Below are 26110 nucleotides of genomic sequence, written 5' to 3'. Positions count from 1 at the left end.
AAAAAAGAATTTTTTTACTGGTTGTGTGAAAAGCTATGTATATGGCTTTTCTGCTCCATGGTCTGAATTATATGGGGTGGTTACAGTTGGTTAGCAATAGGGCATCAATGTGTCTAAGTTTCAAAGAGAAGGTGATGAGACAAGATACCCTCCCATATTAATATTTTCATCTGCATGTGGTTTGTTCTTTAGAATCAGCAGGAACATGGGGCTTATTTAAGCCCAAAGTAAAAAAGATCTGGCCTAATGGGGTCCTATGTCTCAGAATCTGCAAGTCTGTATCTGAAAATATTACTCTACTTGTTGAAATTTATTAACAAGTCACAAGTTCAAACCACCCAACATCAAAGTTGATGGGTTGGATTAATGATAATGCTGAGTTATCATCTCTGTATACAGAAGATACTTAAAGATCAGCTTAACACATAGGAATATAAGCTATGCAGATGAAATTTTGAAATAGAAACTAAGCTTTAAAGCCAATTCTGACTATAACAAATGAGAGGGCAGTTACAGCATCTTTTTTGCCACACAAACATTAACCAAAACACTTTTAGCCCAGAGATTCACAAACTCTTACTTGAAATTATAGTTTAGAGAAATGTAATTCCTTTTTTATATCAAGTAGTATATGAAACTAAAGTTTTTTTTTTAATTATTTAATTTATTTATTCATGAGAGATACACAGAGAGAGCAACAGAGGCAAAGACAGAGGCAGAGGGAGAAGCAGGCTCCATGCTGGGAGCCCAATGCGGGACTTGATCCTGGGACTCCAGGATCACTCCCTGAGCCAAAGACAGATGCCCAACCACTGAGCCACCCAGGTATCCCACCAACTAAAGTTTGATCAGAGAAGTGGAACCACTAAGATATATATAATGTACTAATATATTTAGTATTAATTATATAATACTTATAGTATAATATATGATATAACACATGATAGGACATAAAATATGTAATATATAATGTCTAATTCTTATATATATTTATTATATATCTCACCAACATAATTTTATTAATAATTATAACACAATGATATAAATATTATATATTATATTTATATGTTTTATATTGATGTTATGTATAATCATTGATATAATTATATCGATGTTACAAAATATATGGGTATATTATATTATGTTATACATATGAAGGGATTTTAGTACAAAGATTTGACCTCACACAATTATAAGTGCTGGTCAAGCAGTCTGTGTAAAGCTATTGTCTTCATGCCTTATCTGACATTGGCATTGCTTTTCAAGGCAGACATTGGGAAGGACAGATGAATATAAAGTGGAAGAGAAAGGAGAAGTATTGGAATCCATATGAATGAGTGGAACCCTTGAGTGTGGGCTGGACCTTGGGTTTTGGTCTCTCAACACCTAACTTCATCTTTGTGGATATTCTGCAGGAGAAGATGGTACTCTTTCTCACAGAACTAAAATGCATACTTGGACCAGGTGTTGGAGAAGTTCAGGGAGGACCAGGGCAATGTGGAACAGCTGTATACCCAGACGTGCTTCATATCAAGGAGATGAGCCAGCAGACCAGCAAAAAACATGTGTGAGCCACAAAAACATCCAGTGCACATCTGGTTGCTGCTTCACTTTTTACCTTCTCAGTCTTGCACAAAATGTCTCTTTCACTCAACCCTAATGGTAAAGACACTGGTAAGGGAATTGTGGGGGGATAAAAGAGTCCAGTCAGGTTGATATGTTGCAAAGCCAAAACAGTCCACCCCTTGTCAACTTGGCACACATCTACACTCTTTAACACACTTAAAATCCAAATAGTAGAGTCAGATCTTCAGCTAACATACCACAAGTATCCCATGCACAGTAGAAAATATATTGGTTTTTTCCTCAAGGAGAGATGCAATGCTTCTTTACTATGTTCTACTCATTCTTCTAAGTCATACTCTTTGATATGTAGTGATACCGAAGTGTAAGGTCTAACTACTTTTAACACACCTTATGATAGGTGGTAGGTAAACTGAAAAGCAGATGAAAAAATTTTGTTCATATATATAAACATTATTAATATTAAACTAAGAAAATTATTATAATTATTAAGGTTTTCCTTTCTGCAACTGTGATCATTTATGGTACATACAACTGCCTTTCTCTACTACCCAAGCTATATCTCTTTTGCCTTCAGCAAGCTCTTACCTGTGGGATAACTCAGAACTTCTTTCTAAAGGATGTGGGACATTGATAGTCCTCATTCCTTCCTGTATTGGACTGCTGTAGCTTTTCATGAATTTAAATCATTGGACATAGGAATATTATAGGGCTCCTAAGGCGAACTCCTGTATTTATCAGAGCAATGGCTGCTGAGTGGTACCAGAGCTTATGTTGATTCTCTTCAGCAGTGAAATCACATTGGGAAAAGCAGCTGAAATTGGAATCATTAGCTGATTATGTTTATGGTAATCACTATCATTTTCTGAGTTTCGTGTCTTCTGTCCAGGCCCAATGGGTGAGTGAATAGGGGTATGGTCACCACTCTGATATCCTTTTTAGAATGTGGTATCACTTGTGGTTCATTTAGGTAGTTAGAGGCCATCCCAGTGACTTCTAAGTAGCCTTTCTTACCATTATTGCTCTCACTCCTCAGGCAAGAAATCTGAGGGTGGTTTAGCTAGGCAGTTATGGCTCTGGATCTCTCATTAGGTAATAAGAGTCAAGATATTGGCCAGGGCTTCAGTCACCTGAAGACTTGACTGGGTTTGGGGGAACTACTCTAATCCAGATAGTGTGAAAGAATCAGCACAGATCAATTGAATGAATGGAGGCCAGAAGTAGAGCAACATGTATATGGTCAAATAATTTTTGACAAATTTGCCAATTCAATCCAATGTAAATAGTACTGGAACAACTGGCTATTGATATGAAAGAAAAATGAATATCAATGGTATATTAACCTTATACTATACCTCCAAATTAATTCAAAATTTCTTACAGATCCACATGTAAAAGCCAAAACTATAAAGCTATAAAAAATCAGGGGGATCCCTGGGTGGCTCAGTGGTTTAGCACCTGCCTTCGGCCCAGAGCGTGATCTTGGAGTCCCAAGATCAAATCCCACATTGGGCTCCTTGCACGGAGCCTGCCTCTCCCCCTGTCTTTGTCTCTGTCTCTATCTCTTTGTCTTTGTCTCTCTCTCTTGCTTTCTCTCTCTCTCTCTCTCTCTCTGTGCCTCTCATGAATAAATAAATAAAATATTTTTTAAAAATCATAATAATATTTGTAACCTTCTGATAGGCAAATATTTTTTAAGATACAAAAAGCATGAGCCATTAATGAAAAATTGATAAATCAGATTTTATCAAAATCAAAAACACTTTTAAGAAAAGGAAAAGCAAACCACAGAATGGAGAAAATATTCACAATATATGTATCTAACAAAGGATTTGCATCCAGAATTTATAAAGAACTGGTAAAACGCAAGAAGTCCAACAACCCTGCAAGAAGTGTAATATAATTGAACAGATCTTTTACAGAGGATGAATGGCAACTAAGCTGATAAAAAATACTGAACATCTTTACTTATGAGAGAAATCTAAGGAAGATACCACTACCCATCAATTAGAATGGATAAAAATAAAAAGATGGACAATTCCAAATGTTAGTGATGATGTAATACTGCTAGAACGCTTAGACATGGTGGGAATGATAAATGCTACAATCGCTTCGAAAATAACTTGGCAGTTTCACAAAAAAGTTAAACATATACTTATGATATGACCTAGCTCTTTCATGTATTTACTCAAAAGAAATAATAATATAGGTCCACATAAAAACTTCTATACCTATGTTTATAGGAGCTTTATCTGTAATAGCCCCAAACTGGAAATCACCTAAATTTCCATCAACAGATGAATGGATAAACAAAATCGGTATATCTGTACAATAAAATATGAATCAGCAATAAAAAGGAATATATTACCGATACAGCAACAACATGGAACAATCTCGAAATCATTATGCTGAGTGAAAGAATCAGATACAAACAGTGTGCACTATATGATTCCCTTTATATAAAATTCTAGAACATGCAAACTAATTTATCGTGACAACAAAACAGGTAAGTGGTTGCCTAGTGCCAGGGACTAAGTGACGGCTAGGCTGGAAGGGACACAGGACAATGTTCTGTGTCTTGATTTTGGTCATGATTTCACCATGCACACATTTCTCAAAACCCATGCAGTTTATTGTAAACAAATTATATTCCAATAAAGTTGATTTACAAAAGGAACACATTCTTACACGTTTACCCAAATCCTGTGAATTCTCAAAGAAGCTATGCTCAGTGTCACTAACTTAGAATTCACTTTGTACCTGAACTTTGGTGGCTGTGAAGGCCTCCTGGTAGACCTCAGCTATCCTGTGCACCAGAGGAAGAAACGTCTACATAATAAATGTACCGTTTCATCCTTCTATTCACATCACTCTAAGGTGGGCCTTAAATTATTACATTTAGTTGAAGCTTTTTATCATATGGAATTGGCTTTTCTTCCATATTTCCTGCGGATATATTTCATGGGCTAAGATCAGAATGTGTGTGGGGGGGTGTGTTCGGTGTGTGTACGCGCGTTTACTGTTTAAAGTTTCTTTCAGTGTGCCTGTGGGAGGATAGTGTTTATGTAGTAGAGATGACCTGACACGTGAGCTAGCTTAGCTTATGAAAAATCAGTCTTTCGGCAGAGAGAGAACGATGTAATTTGTTTAAATACAGTAAGAGTTATGGAGAGACATGCAAACTGGTCAGGTGCCATAGCTTCTCATTTGCAAAGGAGCTGGACTTAAATCTGGGGGCTGCTGAGCAGAAACTAAACTAAACTAAACTAAACTCGATCCTCTCTAAAATTATAGAGAAAGGAAGAGCAATAGGGGCCAGAGAGGCAGTAAAAATCAACCACTCAGTACAGGCACCAAGCTTCCAAGGGCCAGTGCCATGGGAGGAAAATGCAGTGCAGGGGTGAGTAAGTAATGCAGTGCAGGGGTAATGTGGCTAACAGGAGACATCCCCAGTGTGACTTTATCTAGGTTTCCATCCAGGAGTCATTTATAGGTCAGTCTTCAAACTGAAACAAGCAGCATTGCCAATCTCTGATCCCTTATTACTTCTTTATTTCTCCCTCCCTTATCATATTAATGATTATTTGTTCTGAATCTGCCTTTCCCCACCGGAGTTTCATCTCCTTGAGGGCAGGGATTGAGTCTTACTTTAAAAAAAAAAAAATTACTATATACACTGTCTGCCTGCATGCCTGGTACACAGGGTATCCTTAGTAAATCTCTAGAGTGGATGGATGATTAGTGCTTTAAATACACATGTATGTGTTAAGTGTGTATATTTTACATAATATATATCTGATTTTTACTTGATTATTGATCTGTTTTGAATGACTTTTTGTGAAACTGCTTTGTGTTTATGCAATAGATGCTTTTCTTTTACTAAAGATGTGATTTTTACTATTTATTGATAAAGGTAATTACTCTAGTAGCATTATTTTTTTTAATTAATTGACTTCCTATTTCTGTAGCATTTAGCTCCATGCTTATTTGAATGAGCTTGATCATTTTTATAGATCATCCTCACTTCCTTCAAATATAGCAAGTACTTTTCATTATTGTATTTTCTGATCATTTAAAGTTAGCCTAAAATTAAACTGTCAAGAAATCAAATGACACGACAATCTTCAAGTCATCATTGAACAAAAACGATTGCCTCAAATTCATCTGTCTTTGGTTCTTGACTTGCCAATTGATACTTCAGAAGGAATTGTTCATTTAATTATTCAAATTTGAAGTCCAGTCATGAGAAAATTTTAATGTCAATTGTCATATTTAATTCTCCCTAAAACAAAAGTGAATATTTTTCAGCTTTTTTGAAGTCAAAGAATCTTCCAGAAAAATTAATAGCTGTCAAAAATGAATGTTTCTTGCAAAACAGCTATTATTTATAATAGTGCCAGAGAGTTGTCTCATCTCTTCCCTGAGTTATTTCAAGATACAGGAATGATATATAACAGATGAAATGACAAAGGATACAATTAAAATCCTTACCTGTTCCAGCTGGTAAATTCCAACAAAAAAGCACTATTTTCTTTATCTGCACTAAAAAGTCTCATCTTACCTCAAATTACTTTAGTGATTTCTTCATCTGATTGAGATTAAATGAAGGATATTACTTCACAAAATTATTTTGAAATCTTAGATTGGACCCTCTGATGTTGTCCTATTTATGTAAAATACTTGTGATAATTTATCCAAGGACTGAAATCCCTTTGAAAGAAAGCTAAAATACCCCTTAACTATATTGTAAGTAATTAAAGCAATATAATATAAGCAATAAATATAAGTCATGGTTAGGACTAAAACAGGTTTTTCTCAATTACATTACTACCTTTTAAACCTGTTCCAACATACCTGTTTTGGACACTTATAGCCAATCAATTATTTGACATTTACAGGTTAAGGCCTGTAAGCATATTAGACTAAATGTATCTTTCAAATTTCTCTATCATTCTATCTGTTCCTTTTAAGTTGGCCACCTTCCTACCAGCAAATGGCAACACCACGTATCAAGTTTTTCCAGTCACAAATCTTGCAGAAATCTTTAATCCCTCTCTCCTTCTTCCTTGCTATGCCTCTGCCACAACCAACAGGTAACTAATGTCTCATACTGGCCACTATTCTTGGTGCATGGCCTCCTCCTAATCCAGGCTTCTGGTGTGACTCACCTGGGTGCTAAATCCTGACTTCTCCTGCTCCCCTCCCTGTTTCCCCAAAACCATATTTACACAGTTTTGTTTTGTTTTGTTTTGTACTTAAACAAGTAAATCACATCATGTTGCTCCTCCATTTAAAACCTTGGAGTGGATTTCCATTGCTCTCAAAAAAAAAATTCAAACGTCTTATGAGCCTATAATGTCCTGCATGATTTAACTTTTACTTTCCTATCCATTTTCTCTTGTACCCATTTATCCCATGTTCACACTGTCCTCTGATCAGCTGCTCAAACCACTGTTTTCACTTGTAAGGCCTTTGCACTCACTCTTTCTTTTGCCCCAAATACTCTTTCTAAACTCTGTACAACTAGGTCTTCTTACTTGTATGCCAGATTTAACAGGAACTAAGATGAACAAGAAAGAACAATTTAACAGGAAATAAGATGGGCAAAGACTATGTGCTAACCACTCTGCTAGCCACTCAGGGAATGTCTAGGTCTATATATATCTATATTTATCATCTATGAGTGAATCTGTATCATCTGTATCTATATATCACTATACTCTATGACTCCATATTCTATTAAATAATGCAGGAATAAAGATCAATATACCCACTGTCAAAATACTTTTTAGACCACATTTGAAACATAAATCTTTTCTTAAATTTGATTACAACAAAATATTCACTTAAGTAGGGAAATGTGAACTTCTTACAGAAGAGAAAATTTGCTACAGAAAGTATAAGACATTGCCTCTGATAATTTGAAAGTCCAAGGTAGATGAAGCATCATGGATGGATATTTTACTCACTTATTCTTTTAACAGATACAGCATTTACAGGTTTATAATATATGATTTATTTATGAAAAATTCTCAATAATCTAGGCATGTTGTTAGTTTTTATATAGATTTTTGAGGATTTTTTCAATAAAATATCTGTGAATAAATATTTAATCCCATTAGTACAAAATAAATGATAGGCATTTTAAAATGAAATTCAATTAGTACATGGAATGAAAGTAGTAGTTGATTTTGAAAGTTAAGTTTATGGCTTAAAACAATCTGTATAAGCTATATATCTGCATGTAACGAATTTTAAATACATAGTCATTACTTTTAGATAGTTTTTGTATAAATTGTTCCTGCATATTATTAAATTAACTTAATAAACATTGGTCAGGTGTGTATAAATTGTTTCAGGAAAACTTAATTTGATGAATTACTGTAAATGGTTTCCAAATAAGATTCTGGAACACTGTATTTATCAAATTATATTCATTACTCTTAGAGGAAAAAGATTATTTTCCTGATGTGAATTTCCAAATAATAATTAGAAGAGATTTTATTATGAACTTAATAAATGTTAAATTATGCATCATAACAGAGCCAAAGTTAAGGACAAGTTCAGAGAAATCTTTCCTTCCCAAGAATACAGGCTGCCATCCTATTGGGGATGGTGGAATAAAGATATCTTTATACCTCTTAATCATGAAAACAGACTCAGTGATTCTCTAGTTATTACCAAATACAAAAGTAAAGTAGGAAGAAGTGGCCCAAAGGCAGAGCGCGTTGAAGTAGGTGATTACATTGTGCTGTGAAACAAATCACTCCTTGTTTGTAACATGGAGATCAGAGAGTATTCCATGGTTATTGGAGCACTCTCTTTTTTTAATATTTTATTCATTTATTCATGAGAGACACACACAAAGAGAGAGAGAAAGGCAATGACATAGAGGGAGATGCAGGTTCCCTGCGGAGAGCTTGATGTGGGACTCAATCCCAGGAACCAGGGATCCTGACCTGAGCCGAAGGCAGACACTCAACCACTAAGCCATCCAGGAGTCACTATTGGAGCATTCTTAATCTGGCAAAAGATCTGAGTCTAAAAAGATAGATGGAGATACATGCTGTACTATTTTGTTGTTTTTTTTCCCCCAAAAGTAGCCTTTGATTGTGAGAGATGAATGCAAAATATTTTAATTGCAAATAATCTAGTAGCTTCAGATCTTGTCAACTAACAAAAGGCTCTGTTTCCACTTAGAGACAGACGTGTGCATGTCAGCACACTGTAAATATTCAGGAAAGCCAATTTTACAGAGAAATGATCAACAGGTAAGTACTAAGGTCAAATCCTATACAAAATTATTAAAAGAAAATAAAAGAATAAGGAGCAGAATAATTCTTCACAGTCAAAAAACATGTCATAAAGTCATACTTTCAAAACTATTCAAAGCTGGAATCAACTGTGCCAAAATGAGCTACAAGACAATGCTCTGTTTATATGTGAAAATTAGGGGATTGTTGCTAACTCACCTCTTATTTTGACTCAACCAATTTCATATATTTGAGTCTGAATCTTGGAATACCCTGGTCCTAGTACCACCTTCAGTATTTCTCAAGATGCTTAGATATAAGTAACAGAAATACCATTTGAATAAAATTTCTTTAAGAAAAAAGTTCTTTCCTAACTTAGATAACTTAAAAGAACGTGATAGATCTGATAGCTTCATGCATGGTTTAAACTAGAAATTCAAATGATGATGTCTTGCTAAGGCAGCAGTATTTTTATTCTACTCCTACATCTGCCATTTTAGGTGCTTTATGAAACCAGCTCCTTCCATATAGTGGGTAAGAAGGCCATCAATAACTACAGTATTAGTATTTCCCCATCGGTGAAACCCCAGATAAATGTATGCATTTCTTTCTTAATGGCTCCAGTCAAGATTCTGGTGATACTGCTAAGCCTAATTTGGATCACATAACTACCCTTGATTCAATTACTAGAGACCCAATTACTGTGTATTATCTGATTCAATTACTACCGGCCAAGCCTAGATACCCAGCTACATGTGGACTTGAGGTATGGTATCAATTTCAACAGGATTACAGGGCCAGGAATGGAGATGAGTTGGCTTTCAAAGGAGAATGAAAAATTTTATTCTCAGAATAAGGAAGAAAAGATGGTGCAGAAAGGAGCAAACACAAAATTTCCTCTATAAGACACCATGATGAAAGAAACATAGCACATTTTCACAAAGTTTTACAATTTTACAAATTTTCATAAGGTTAATATTTTGTTGTATGGAGAACCCAAGTGGGAGTTTTGCTTCTATACAGATGGTCAACAACAACAACAAAGTTGTGATGAAGAGAAACATATGACAAGGTGTCAGTATCCATACCAGTTGATCTATTTTATCGATACTATTTTTCTTTAATTTAGATCTCCTAAATTCAAATTTATTAATTTGTCTGTTTATATGCTTCCAATACAACATGAAACATACATCAAGCAGTCATGGGATATACTTGAGCTATTTAGACACACGCAATGGATAACTATATTAACAAAAATATTGCTTTTTTCTTTAGCTGGAGCTCATTTATGAATATTTATTAAATAATCCAAATTTCGAATTAGTTGCCACATACCACTCCTGCTCGATACATGTCACTCCATACTTGCATTAGGGATGATGCCTCGGCATTTCAGGAAACTTGTGGCTGAGTAGAAAAGACAAAACATGAGCTCATCTTAAAAACTCCCCTTTCTCTTCTATGGTCCTTGAGCGTGCAGTTTATCTTTTAGGCATTTTAATTACAATGGCCAAGTTTCCTAGACTAATAATTTAATTCCCAGATACTTTTCTCCTGCAACATATCTTTAAAAAAAAAACAAACAACAAATAAGGAGAATATTTTAAGTTTTATTTTATTTATTTATTTTTTAAAGATTTTTTTAAAGATTTATTTATTTATTTATTTATTTATTTATTTATTTATTTATGATAGACACAAAAAGAGACAGAGAGAGAGAGAGAGGCAGAGACACAGGAGGAGGAAGAAGCAGGCTCCATGCGGGGAGCCTGACACAGGACTCGATCCCAGGACTCCAGGATCACACTCTGGGCCAAAGGCAGGTGCCAAAACGCTGAGCCACCCAGGGATCCCCTATTTTTTAAAGATTTTATTTATTTATTCTTGAGTGACACAGAGAGAGAGGCAGAGACATAAGTAGAGAGAGAAGCAGACTCTCTGTAGGTAGCCCGATGCAGGACTCTATCCCAGGACCCCAGGAGGACCCCTTGAGCTGAAGGCAGATGCTCAATCACTGAGCCACCCAGGCATCCCTATTTTAAGTTTTAGAAGACAATTATGACGGTACTTTGTCTTTCTTGAAATGCATAAACTGAAATTTAATCCATGTCTGAGTTATGGTTAGATCCTAAGACTCCAAGAAATATTTTGGGTTGTAAAACTACAGTAATTTGTGGACACTCCTAGAATAGTTCAATCATTTTGCTAGTTTGAGATTAGAATTAGAATTACTCTAGGATGAAACTCCTAGACATCTTTAGGATATCCAATGAAAATCATGGAGTCATTTTTAAGATAACTTCATGAAGCTGCTGAAGCCCACATGGTTTGTTCTATTATCCTTGCCCTGTAAGTTAATAGAAGGGGTCAAGGGACAGAGTTAAGAAGCCAGTGTTTGTAGGCATATTTACCATCTTAGCTGACTACAGTTTGATGTTCAATTCTCTAGTATCATTGCTAATACAGGAGTAAAAGTATTAGCTGTTTCTAACTCTTTCCCAGTGAGGATAAAAAAAATACTTTTTGATATAGCACTATGTACTATATACAAAAGCTCTAAAGGAGAGAAATCACGCTACCCAAAGTCAACTGAATAGACCATGACTTCTGAGATTTACTCAACGTTTTATATATGATTGACAAAAATTCCAGAACAGATCTTTCTTCTTTTAAAAAAATTCCTACAAAAGCTACCTCACTCAAGAAAAAAAAAATCGTATGTCCCATTTAGTCTCCCAAAAATAATTATATGCCTATATATGTCATCCTTTTAGTCAGGAGGAAAAAAATGAACTTTCAAGGACAGGTTACTGGTTATTGTCACATATCAGTAGTTTTCTATCTGAAAGAAGGAATGAACTCTTTCTTCTTCCTTTAATCATTGATCAACAACACTAGTTAGAAGAGTGATGTCCTGGATTGAAGAGGCCAGCTCTTTCTTTGTTTCCACATTCCTCTACTTTAATTATATTCCACTCCATCATTTTTGATGAGCACTATTTTATGAAAATGATGATTGTGATCATAATTTTCCTCCAGATTTTGTGTATTTAATGCTAATGAAAACATCAACGAAACTGAAAGTTTAGGCATTCTGAACTTTGAACCAACCCCACTGCAATTTTTGCTGGGAAGAGGACTGAGTTTCAGTGCTGAGACAGCTATTCCAGGAAATAACAGATCAGAATGTTCAGTTATGGCTACTAGTATGTCAAATACTCAAAATATTCATAGAGGTATGAACTGTTTGAAAAATACAACACACAAACTCAATTTATGGTACATATCTAGGACCATGGACCTCACAATATGAAAACACACATTTCTCAAGAACACATGAACATATAATAAAAATGACAATATAACAAAGCAAATCACGACAGATTTTTTTATAAATCAATGCAATATTGTGTTTTTTTTTAACTACAGAATAATTTAAATTATTAATCTAGGACCAAAAGATAAGTAGAAAACTCCATACATTTTGAAATTAACAATTATACATTTATATAATTGTGACTGAAAGGAAATATTGAAATTTAAAACACCTTAGGACTGAACCATAAAGGTAATATTCCATTAAAATGTGGAATGTGCAGATATATCCCTAAAGGGAAATTTATAGGCTTAAATTTCATATGTGAACAAGATAAAGAGAAAAAAAGGTCACAGAACCCAATAGATATAAAGAAGGTAGAAAGAATACATAAAAATTTAATAGTGAGAACCAATAAGGCCATAAGTTGGTACTCTGAAAGTATAAATATATGTTGAAAATATTGATGTTATCAGTAAAATACGAAGGTATAAATTAACATAAAGAATAAAATATCTTAGACAAGCTAAAAAACAATATTAATACTATAACTTTGTCAATAAATTTGAAAACTTAGGCCAGTATTTGTCAACCTCAGCCCTGTTGACATTTGAGTTGAATAATTCTTTGGGGTGTGTGTGTGAGAAAGAGAGAGAGAGGAAGAGGAGTGGCTTTGTGCATTGTAGGGTGTTAAGTAGCATTCCTGGCCTCTAACCACCAGCAGAACCTCATCCCACCCACAGTTTGACAACCAAAATTGTTTACAGATATTCTCAAATGTTCCCTGGGGGCAAGATCACCCCTGGTTGAGAACCACTGATTTAGGCAAAATGACAAATTCTTAAAATATATAAGTAATCAAACTCCATTAAGAAGAAATAGAAAATCTGAACACCACACTCAAATATTAAAGAATTTGAATCAGTGGTTAAAAATCTTCCTAGGAAGAAAACATCAGAGCTGGTGTTTCATTTTCAAGGAATATACAAGTCTTCCCAGACTACAGATAACAAAGGACTATTTACCTGTTCTTTTCACGAAGCTATATAATCTCAAGAAGAACAACATGTACAGGGTGGAAAAAGAAATTTTATATATCTACATATAGATATATGCATCTATATCTATAAAAGCATGAGTAAATGTCATCATATGCAGATCATCCAGCTTTCTACTAGAACCTCAGAATAATCTGTAAATAATTATTAGAAATAACAAGTTAACTCTCTGCTTGTGAAATAAAATTATGCAAGTCAATTGCATTCATATACTTCAGTTCAACTAGGAGTGTGTTGTGCTAGCAATAAAAGATAGCATTTAAAATAACAGCAGAAAATATAAGGTACAACTGAAAAGATGTAACTAAAATTGCATTAAGACCTATATAGGGAAAATTATAAACTTTATTAGGAAATACTAACAATGACATAATGAAAGAGATGTACCATGGTGCTACTATGGAGACCCAGTATCATTAAGATTCAATATCAAATCTGAACGATACTTAACTACCCCCCCCCCAGTAGGTCTCAGACAGATAAACGAGATCTTACCTGAAGAATAAGCAAATTCTGCTTCTATAACACACCGACTGAAAAGCAAATGAAGTCAACAGAATTGTATGATTGAGAAAGCTTCTCATCCTTTCTATGAAAACGGAACTTGGAACATTTTGTTACACCCACCAAGGAAATTGAAAATGCCTTGGCCCCACAGAGATCAAAGTTCCTTAGTCGGAATGAACAAAAATAGTAACAATGCCCATGGGTGTGTGTGTGGGGGGGGGGAGTACTTTCTAAGCATAAAACTGTGTGATAAATAAATCAGTGGAATATCGGTCCCTTGTTCTTGAATTTCCTTCCTAAGGTCTCTCATTTGTAGAAATATTTGGTATTTTTTATTTGATGCTCAGGCATATAAAGGTCATTCCACATGCATGTTTGCCATTTTCTCTAACTTCATTCTCTGGATCAAGAAAACAGGCTTTTGGATTTTAATTTTGTTCTTTCCTGATTGCGTGATCTTTGAGGAACGTTTGTGCCTCAGAGGTAGAAAAGTGAGAATAATACCTGAGTCATCAGATTTTGTGAAAATTGAGTAAATTACTGCATGCGGGGAACTTGGCACAGTGTTCCGCACACCATAGATACTCAGTAAATGCATGTTCACCGCTTCCTTTCTCCTAAGATTTCAGGTTGATCATGGCTCAGGATGTGTGCAAGGCACACCTGTGATCACGTGTAGCCTGTGCCCTCATTTTGCACGCTGGGCTAAAGGTATTCAGGGCTGCAGCAAAGACCTGCTGCAAAAAGCTTGGGCCAGGTGGAGACAGGACTGGAACCCACTGTACCTCCCTCTGCTACATGGAAAATGCCTCCTGTGTCTCAGGGCAAGTAACAAAGCCCTTATATCTACTCACCTCCTATGCATGTGATCTGAGAATTCTGCTTGAGCAGGAGGTGATTAAAACAGCTCTGAAATACACCCATGTGCTGTACTGTCCTTTTACTAGGACAGCATTTCAGTTCATTTCTCTGGAGTCACTAACAGTTATCTGACTGATAGCTTTACTCTGATTGAGAGCTGAATTCATTTCTTTCCCCTTATGAAATACTCCCACTTTTCACTTGTCACATATATAATTAATTTCAGCTGTCTTTTAAGATTTGACAATGGTTGTATTTCTCCCCACTTGTTTACTCCGTACAACTCAGGTTGAATTCCTTTAAAAGTAGACAAGGAGAAAGACATGGTCTTTTTTAAAAAGACCAAAAAGTTGAGGTTCATTTATTTATCTGTTCTTCTTGAGAAAATTGTTTCTGGAAAAAAATAGAAGAAGTGGCTTTACTGTCTCAGTTTTTCAAAGTACTTAGGAAGTACGCATTTATCGTACTTCCTAAGTGTTTTAGGATTCTACAGTTTATATGTGGAAATAGACTTTCAAAATAAGCTAAGCATTTTTCCCCGAGGAAATTTGACACCATGATATCCTAAGTAAGTTGACTTCCCTCTCATGTGCCCCAAATGGAGAAAAAAAGTTTAGAATAATAAAAAGAGAAAATTTGAATGGCTTGAACCCAAGGAGAAGATAATTTCATCCAACCTTTTACATAGCAGACAAGGATGATTATTTTAACTGATAATAGAGAGCAAAAAGCAAGAAATAATCATGCAGATATCCCATACCCAAGCTCCCAGGTAAGGCAACCTTTTTTTCAAAATGGTTAAAGACATGAACACTTGCAGATATATTTTTCATGTCTGTAATATTGGCCCCTTGTGTAAGAATAGAGCCTGAAGAGAACACAGATCATTGTTTCAGAGGTTCCCTAGAGAAAACTTATAGAACTTAGTGTTGAGTAAAACGTTATTTAATTTTTTTTCCAAGGGATAATAAAAAGGCTTTTCTGTGAAAATTTAAAGCATAGTAATCTGAGACAATATAGGTGCAATCATTTTGTAAGATGTGAGGAACTATGTTTGATGGTATTATTTTTTAGTTCTGTTGATCAGGACTTTAGCTTTTAGATAACATCTCTATTTGGACACAGCTTCAAAGTAATTTACCATTGAAGATGGCAAAGGTCCATTACTTTCATTTCCATTAAACACAGAAGACTTGTTATGATTATTTTTTGGCAGAGCAAAAATAACACGTAAATCTCTTAAATGCAGGGGTGCTTGACTATGATTGCCAACACATTAGTCGGAGGATGTAGCCTGGCCAGTGTTGGTTTCCAGTCCCTATGGTTTGGTCCGTGGAGTGATGACAACATTATACCCACTTGCACATGGGTTGTGAATCACTAGAGTTTCCCACCTAACTGTTCTGCACTTGGCATTCTTGTTTATTTACAAATCAGAAAAAAAAAAAAACAGGCAAACATACAGACTGCTTATAGATATTAATAATCTTTTTCTTTTTACTAAAATAAATAGAAATTCAAGAAATTAAATTATGTGAACTAGGGAACTGTAGAAGTCCTGGTGGCTGGTAGATGGAATGTACGGAAATTTCATTCAGTTGGATATAGAAGCTCGTCAACAGAATGGGCTAGATTTATGTCTTTAGCTTAGGCTCATCACTAAAGAGTATTTTGTAATCTTAATAGTGTTAAAAATTTCTGTAAAAATTTAACAATAAACTTAATTAAAATTTGATTTATACTGCCTAACATGCAAGACGTTGGTAATTTAACCTATAATTCATATTTAATGAATTTTCAGAATTATTTGCCACTTAGAAAGCTGCTAGTATTAGTCCCACACATACAGAGTAGTTTTAACACTATCATATTAAAGATGTTTCTATTGTCTACTTTTAGTAAATATTTCCACTTAGGTATCATTATTTATTAATATTTTGTTACTTCTAGTATATACTACTGGTTGATATTTATTTTATAAATTTCATGTTCCACCAAAATGTTTACTAATTTGGAAAAAAAAGTGACATTTCTTAACATTGGCTTATCCTACGTAGAAGTTATCTGATGAGTAAGAACCAAGTCACTTTTGTTTGTTTGTTTTTAAACGTTTTCCTTTTTTTTTTTAAGACTTATTTATTTATTCATGAGAGACACACAGAGAGAGAGGCAGAGACATAAGCAGAGGAAGAAGCAGGCTCCCCACAGGGAGCCCGCCAAGTCACTTTTGTTTGTACAACATGTCATTTATTGTATTCGAAATTATTTATATTCTTAAAATATAATTTTTTCATCCAAGGACATATTTCCACTCTTGGCTAGTAATAACCACTTTGAGGGTATAACTGTTTCTGGTGACTCCGTGTTGTATTCCCTCTGTCCTTGTGGAGCAGGTCAGAACATTCAGGAAGGATCAAGAAAGAACAGTACAGAACACAGGCTGCTGCCACTGCTGTCACCCAAGGTGATCTGCGCACCCCTAGTGTCCAGAAGCCCCTATGTGCACAGATGCAACTTGATCTGTTTAAACACAGGTCAATATTTTCTTCTCCTGGCATTATCTTTGGGGCACACACTTCTTTCCAGGCTTTGGAAAGTTGGCTAGACTATTGATGCTCCACTTCCAATCTACTATCTACCTCATTTACATATAATCTTTTACTTTTTAATAGTTTTAGCATGTGAAAAAGCATGTTATTAAGGCAACCAAGAACGTCTGGGCATGTGTAGCTTTTTTTTTTTTTTTTTAATCTGGACACTCCGCTTTAATGAGTGAAACTCCAAATGTCACTTGGATCCCTTCACCTTTGTGATTGAAAACATACACATATTCTTTCTTCCACCATTTCATTTTCTTTTTCTCCCAAGGTCTTGTCGTCCCACAAATATTTCTTTAATTTATTAATAATTTGTTTTATTTCTCCTGGCTATGTCAATGTGTCTTTCACCCTCCTCTTCAATAAGTTCCTCCTTGAAATCTCTCGGGAAGCCACGGGTGTTTCTCTGGAGTTAGAAGACCATTTCCAAGTGACTCATGGTACCACACACTCTATTTTAAGGCAAGGTGGGCCGGGCCATGTCGGGGTAGGGAAGGGGCAGGCAGCTGGAAGGAAGAAAAGAGCTCCAGTTGCTAAGTAACCATGAGCACGCTCAGAGTTCTCAGATGCCATCCCACGTGACATGTGACCAGAGACTAGGAGTGTAGTCAAGCATAATGACAATGATTTATTAGCTTAAAAAACAAAACAACGCTGTAATGCTTCTGGTAAGAAATAGCGTGTTCTTTCCTCTATTTTTTCCTCTGAAACCCACAGTTATCAACAAAGAGAACAGGAACTACAAAACTTACATCTTCAATGAAATCAGAAATTGGCTAAAACTCCAAAGTACAGCTTTTGAAGAATATGGCCAAATGTGAATAGCCTTGGGCCAAATGGAGAGCAAGTACCCAGAGCCAGGGCATGCAGTTCCAGATTTTAACTAGATGGCAATTGCTACTATTTGAAGAAGGCAGACAGGCCAATGGAAAATCTAGGAACACTCTCAGGTAGTGGGAGCAGGGGAGACAGAGTTCCCTACTGCAGAAAAGTGAAGAAGGAAGTCTTGAAGGAAGGATGACTTATTTTCATAACTTTCTGCCAACTAGTCTCCTTATAATGAGAAATAATTTAGCAGTAAGTAAGATAGAGGAAGGAAAAAAAACACTAAAGTTTGCTACACATATAGATCTCTTTATACATACTGGGAGCCACATGGACTTCTCTGAGTGATATGCTCAGCCCAAAGTGTTATGCTCAGCAACATAACAGTCTTGAAGACAGACATAGCCAGTCAGAGGATATACTGGATATGCATTTAGGCATACAAAAAATGGAAAATTTTCAGATCCTTTGCTCACCCCCATCTTCCCTCCATTCAGATCCCTGACCCTAGACTTGAAGGAATAGCAGGCCTAGAGGTCTTAGTTTAAAAACGAGAAGTAAGTACAAAGGATCCACATGGAAGCTCTGTATGGATATTATCTGGAAAACATAATTAGGAAGAAACGTAATAAGCAAAATGTAGATAAGTTATACAATTAAAATAATAACTCCAGGTAACAGAAAAACACAAATTCACCAAAAGAAGGCTTTATCTACACTAGCAAAGAACCTTCAAGAAATAATAATTGTAAAAGCAGTCTGTTAAAGTTAAAATATGAGATAAAACAAAATAAGAAAAGCCCATGTAAGGAGTTGAAAAGCAAACTGGCAGCTCTTCAAGGAAGAACTGAAATTTCGCAATGAAACTACCACAGAAATAAAAACTACAATCAAAGTGGGAAAGGAAAGAAAATAGGGCATTGCTAAAAGCAGAATCAGAGACGCACAGGACATACTTGAAAATACTGTAGTTGCAAGTAAATAAATGCTAAGATTCACAAATCATCATGGAGAGATTTAAGTAAACTACCTAAAGTTATTTTCCAGTTACTGAAAAGAGAAAGAATTCATAGTGTCACTATTAAAAAAAAAAGATGGAATCATACAAATAGCACCAAAATAGTTATAAGCTTTCTAGACTGTCATAATGAAAAATCCCACACATATAATGCCCAAAACAAAACAACACACCAGAAATATTGCAAATATGGTAGGGAAAAGGGAGTAATAAAATCAAGAGTTTATATTATGAAACAAAATCACAGAATTAAGACCCAATGTTTTTATTATAAATGTTAATCAAATACCTATAAAAATAGACTCTCAGAATGGCTTTAAAAGAGAAGAACCACAGGCTATCTATGAGAAGTATGCTCACAGCAAAATGACACAAAAATGTTAAAAGGGAAAAATATGTCAGGCAAAGGCAAACAAAATAAAGCAGAAGTCACAATGTTGACATAGGATAAAGTTGAAATAAAAAATAATTGCAAACAAGAATGCTTAAAATAATATGTGCAAATCCAAATGAAAAGCTAATGTTTATTTTCTTCCTACTAAATAACAAAGCCTTTAAAAGTGCAAAACTGCAGAAAATATACAAAGGACTTAATACAGAAAATATAGCAGTTAGAATATTTAGTTTACTTCTTTTTTCCCATAAAGATCAAGTAGTCAAAAAATAAATAAGGTTATGAATCCAAATAGTATAATTATTAAAGTTGACCACACACACTTCTATTCAACTTCATACCCTGAAATTAAAGAATTAATTTCCTTTGCAGATGCCATTTAATTCTAACAAAACAAACATGGGCCCCAAAGGAATCTAAGTAAATTACAAAGAGTGGAAAAAATCCAAGCAAGAATTTTGAATTACTGATATTGAATTAAAAATTGAGATGCAAGGGCTAACTGGTAAGGCTCATTGCAGATGGCCTAACATTCTAGAAGAAGAATCGGTCTTCTGCAAAGATCATGGTAAATGGCTTCATCCCAGTGCTTAGGCAATCAATCCTGGACAATGACCCTGTCCTCAATCATGCCAGGAGACACACTGGTGGTTTCCCTATGGATACTGATATCCTGATTCTTGCACACCCAGCTGCAAACCAAAGGTTCAGCCCCCAGCCCCTAATCATGCCTAGGAATGAGGTTCCTGAGTCCCCCAGACATAACTGCTGGGCTGGCAGGACAGGTCTGGAGACAATTTCTGCCACTTTGGATTGTTAGTGTGTCCTGGCCTTTGGTCACACTAGGGAAGAGGCCTGTGCTTCCCTAACTATAAACTTTAAAACTCCAGATCCAAGGGCTGGAGTCAGTCATCCAGAGTCAAATCCAGCCATTCTAGGACCCCGTGCGATGCCCCAGGACGCAGTAGGCAAGGGGACTTCTGCACACTTGTTTCTTCTGCTATCTCCATGTGGCTTCTCTAATAAATCTTCCCCCTCCTGCATGACGTATTCTGACCACTTGCCCTTGTTTGTATGATATTAACGACAGAAAAACATTAAATTTTGTAAAAGCGAAGAATTTTACCAAGCTTTCTTAACTCTTGGTTAAAAGGAAAATAGAAAACAAACAAACAAAAAAACTATAATTATAGACATTAGATAAACACTCTACACAAAACCCAAAAATATAGCTAAAACTATGCATATAATGTGAATATTATAAAATATTTATTTATGTGTCCTAAAAAAGATAATAATTCAATTTATTCTTAATCTCAAGAATCAGAAAACAGAGACCTAAAAATAAAAGTAACAAAAATAGAAAATGATGCATTAGGAAACAGATGAAAAGAATTCATGAAGAAAGCACAGAGCTGATTTTCTAAGGAAATAATAACATGATGAAACTACTAGCAAGTTTTATCAAGAATAAAAAACACACATTGAAAGGAAATTAAATAGAATGGGAAAAGTTATTCATGTATTCAACAGTTATTGAATTCCTACTACAGGCGAGGCACATTTCCAGGTAGGTTCTGAGTATATAAAGTGAATAAGACAGACTGAGAGAACAAAACAGAACAAAATAAAACCTGCTGACTTCATGGAGCCTGCATCCTCAATCCAGAAAAATAAATATGACAAGTAAATTAAATGTGTATCATGTTAGACAGTGAAGTTCTAATGTAAAACTTACAAAGAGAAGTGAGCCGTGCAGTGTGGTTGTGTTCAGGGACTGCACTTTTCTGCAGGGTGGCCAGGGCAGTGAAATTTGAGCAGTTACCGCAAACTGAGGTTGGCAAGGGAGTAAGCCTGGAGTGCATCTAGAAGAAGCCATTAAGCCCAAGAGGAAAAGCAAGTGCCAGAGCCTAAGAAGTGACATCTTAGGGCTTGCTTTTGAAAATATCAGTTTGGTTGCTGGTTCAGAATAGACTGAATAGATGACAAAGATTAGAACATGAGAATGCATGTATTGAAAAATATTATTACCATTGTGAAATAAGCAGGTCTTATTTATGCAAAACGATAAGTCTTCACTCCCTTCCTTTTTGTGAGGACTGGAGGGGCCACATTTCGGAGGAAGAAACAAGGCAATGATCCAGTCTAGTCTACTTGTAAACATGACAGATCTTCTGGCAAAACTGCTGAGTAGCTTGTGCTAATAAAAGTGCCCTTATCTTTGGAGTACTTTCACCTGGGTGTACCCATGGCTTGTGGTCAACAAACCTGGACTTCACAGATTTACAAGGCATGACTCTCCTTGGCTTGTCATGTGTGTTATTTTTTCATAATCAAAATTACTCCACCTGTGAAAATCAGGTTATGGTAATCCTCACTTAAAACCTCATAAGCTACTGTAGCCTAAAGAGTTTCTAAGGCAACAAGAAAGAGCCAGAGGATTCACACTGGAGTTCAGGGTCCCTGCCTCTTTCACCTCACAATTGTTAGACTCCTGAAATTATTAATGAGGCTTGGTACTGAAGGAGACTTTTCATTTGGAGGCCTACTTTGATAATCTAACCCCATGTAATCTAAGCAATAGACCAGAAGAGAGATGATGATGGCTGGATTCAGGGCAGTGGCAGAGAAGGTGGTGATAAGTGATTGGATTTTGGATATTGGCAGTGATAGAGCCAAAAACATTTTGAGAGAAATTGAATGAGGAGTAGAAGAGAAAGCAAAGAATTAAGAGTGATACAAAGAGAGGGCCTGGGTGGCTCAGTTGGTTAAGCATCTGCCTTTGGCTCAGGTCATGATCCCAGGATCCTGGGATAGAGCTCCATGTTGGGTTCCCTGCTCAGTGGGGAGCCTGCTTCCTTCTCCCTCTGCCTACCCCCACGCTGTCCCGCCCCTGGTTCATGCTCTGTCGATCGCTCTATCTGAAATAAATAAAGTATTTAAAAAGAAAGAAAAAAGGGTGATTTAAAGGTGTTTGGCCTGGGCAATCTGTGCTATTATCATGGTTGCAGAGAAGGGAGGGGGCACTATCAAGAGCAGATTTGAAGGAAAAATGAAGACTTTAATATTGAACATGTTGAGTTTGAGATGTGCAAAAGGTACCCAAGGGAATTGGTTAAACATCTGACTAGAGGGGCCTGGATTTCAAAGAAAAGTTTTATTTATTTATTATTAAAGATTTTAGGGGGATCCCTGGGTGGCTCAGCAGTTTAGCGCCTGCCTTAGGCTCAAGGTGTGATCCTGGAGTCCTGGGATCGAGTCCCGCATCAGGCTCCCTGCATGGAGCCTGCTTCTCCCTCTGCCTATATCTCTGCCTCTCTCTCAGTGTCTCTCATGAATAAATAAATAAAATAAAATCTTAAAAAAAAAGAAGATGATGATGAAAGCTAAGAGTTAATCATCAGTGATCTTAACCAGAGTTGTTCAGCTAAGGTGATGGGCCTGAACGTCTCATCAGAATAGGTTCAAAAGAATACAGGAGGACATAAATCAGAGATAGCAAGCATGCATAACATGATTGAGGAGTTTTGTGATAGAAGGAAGTAGAAAACTGGAGTATCACCAGGAGAGTGAAATATGAGTAAGAGGATTGTTTTTTCTAAGTTGGGAGAAGTAAGAGCATATTTGTGGAGTGATGGGAAAAACAGAAGAGAGGTGGAAACTGCTGATGCAGCAGAAAGGAGACAGCTGGAGCCACGCAACGTGAACAGAATGGCTAGGTGATGGTGGGCTGGGCGCCAGGAGGCACACTGTGCAATGGGTGTGAGGCAGAATGTAAGATAGAAGCAGGGGGTGGTGGAACATGATACAGGACATCCTTCCCATGAGGTAGGGAACAGAAGTCATTAGCTGAGAGAGAGAGAGAGAGAGAGAGAGAGAGAGAGACTCCCCTTGTAAAGTGCGGAAATGATGAAATAAGAGGAAGAGGATGGACAAAAATGAGTTAGTATATTTTCCAGGCAGCCATAAGGGCCCATGGGGGTTAGTGATGTAGAGTTAGAAGTGAGACTCACAGGATGGTTGTGTTTTCTCCCCACGTGCATCCAGCTGCAGGGTGGCTGCAGGGAGCACACAGATTGTGGCTTAGCTCTGAGAATATGATAAATGGGTGGGTTTGGGGAGGTGGCAGGAGATGGAAGGGTACTCCAGGGAGTGATTCCATTCTTTGATCATGCTTCCATGTCTTTAAGGTGGGTAAGGGGAGATTTAAGGACAGGAGAGACTTATACTTTCTGACATTGAAATCTCATCTTCTGTGTGCTTCTAGTATCTTATAAGTTCTAACACACTTAGAGCCTTCTGCATTTAGTGTGTATTTTATGTTAGTAACTAGTGACTAGGGTCTTCACACTGATTGATAATTTCTGTTAACACACTAGGGAAATCTAGGAATCCATCCTGTTTGAGAATAGTTCAAGAGAAAGAGGTTTCCTGGACCCTTACTGTAGGTGTTTAGTTCTTCGTGGGGACAGAGAAGTCTTTTTCTATCCAAATAGATTCTTCCTACCTGTATCCATGGGGGTTCTAAAACAAAATGAAATCTATTCTTAATTTCTTTATATTCAAAAATATGTTTTATGAGAAATCTATAAACCTAATCTTACTAGAATGTGTACAGGAATGCTATTTTGAGTTGGTTAATGTTTGTTTTATTAAGGGAGGGGTTGGTGCTAAAGCTAAACAATATTCTGGATGAGTCTTGAATGCAGGACTCATGATATCAGTTGCTGAGTCATTATTTCAAGTAAATGATTTCCACTGGATACAAACACATTTGTTCTTTTCAGTTTTTACTGATGCATGACCAGACTACAGAGATATGTAGACTACAATTAATTAATTCATATAAGGATCATTTATTGTGCACCCATTTTATGCCCAGTGCTGCAATGCCTGTGAAGGGTACAAAGATAAAAGAGAGTTGGACCTCACCCCTGAATTTGGGCAACAGATAGGCATACCTTTAATTATGAAACAATGTAATGTATTCCATTAGATATATCTGAAAAATAATATTCAAAGAACTAAGATGCAAATAAATACTGCTTGGAAACGTGGTCTGATATTAATAGAATACCAACCACAAAATTATTCTGTATAATTACATCTTTTTTTAATTCAGCATTTAGAGAACATATGGTGGCAATATTTTAGAAGCAATCATGCCTTGCAAATACAATTACACTCAGTAATCTTTTTTGGAGGATGATACACATATGTGAAAAACAATGTAGTACGATCCAGAAACATAATACTGAAAAAAAAAGTTGAAGTATAAGAATAATAAGTTTGGGTAGTTTGGTCAGGAATTAGTTGGAAATCAGGAAAATCAGGGCCTTACATTAGAACGATATTATTTAAAGGAGATGTAGAGGGGTGCCTGGGTGGCTCAATCAGTTGAGGGTCAGACTGTTCACTTAAACTCAGGTCATGATCTCAGGATGGTAAGATTGAACCCTGCATTAGGCTCACACTCTGTGGGGAATCTGCTTGAGATTCTCTCTCTTCCTCTGCCCCTCCCCCTACTTATGCTCTTTCTCTCTAAAATAAGTAAATAAATCTTTAAAAAATAAGTACAGTAAATGAAGAAAAAGAGACTCTCAGGATCTAATCCCTCTTCTGATACTTGACCCTAAACAATTTGAGCACTATTGTCATGCTCTCTTAAGATCTTGGAGCAAACCAATAAATAAAAAAGGATTTGAAAAAAAATTAAATGTGATTTTACAGTAGGTTTTATTTACTTTTCAAGGTTTGGTGGGGATTTCCCACATCAAAATCTGATGAAGATAAAATATTCAAAATGAAAATAATATACCGATTTTACTTGTAAATATGGCAAAATGCTTTTTTAGAGAGAGAGAGAGAGAGAGAGAGTGAGAGAGAGAGAGTGGGAGGAAAGGCAGGAGGACAGAGAGGCAGAGAGAGAATCTTAAGTGGTCACCACGCTCAGCACAAAGCCAAATGCCGGGCTCAATCTCATGAGATCATTACCTGAGCTGAAACCAAGAGTCAGACGCTTAACTGAGTGGGCCATCCAGATGTCCCATAAATATAGGAAAATACTAAATAAAATATTTGTAAAAAAAAAATCCAGCAATATATTGAAAAAACACCATAAAGTTTATTTCATATATTTATGAAAATTTTATCATCAGCATTCTATCAATAAAATTTTTATATTAACAAATTGTTGGAAAATACAAAATTATTAAAACATTTTATCAAAACAACTTTGATAAAATTTCAGAATCACTTCTAGTTAACATGAAAAAGCTCTAAAGTAAGATAGAAAAGGAAGGAAATTTTCTTAATAACTAAACACAACTAATATATTAAATTGAGTAATATAATAGATTTTTGCATCATATTGAGAAACAGAGAGGATGCCTGCTAATAACACTACAATTCAGCAATGTTTTGGCAGTTCTCACTAATGTGACAAGACAAGAGAGAAAATTACTTGGTATAAGTGTTGGAAGTGATAAATGCTAATTGTTTGAAGATAATCAGGTAATTAGTATTTCATTGAGTACTGAGGGGGGGGGAAAGAAATTTAATTTAAGAAATGTATTACCGTTCTGGGAGTTTCAGCATGATAGATGATACAAAATTTTATTACATACACATATATTCATTCTATATAGTATTATGCAAATGTCAAAAGAAGTCTGGATGTAGATAGACTTTAATT

The sequence above is a fragment of the Vulpes lagopus genome, chromosome 9, assembly GCF_018345385.1.
Source record: "Vulpes lagopus strain Blue_001 chromosome 9, ASM1834538v1, whole genome shotgun sequence".
NCBI lineage: Eukaryota > Metazoa > Chordata > Mammalia > Carnivora > Canidae > Vulpes > Vulpes lagopus.
This window is presented reverse-complemented; position numbering follows the sequence as displayed.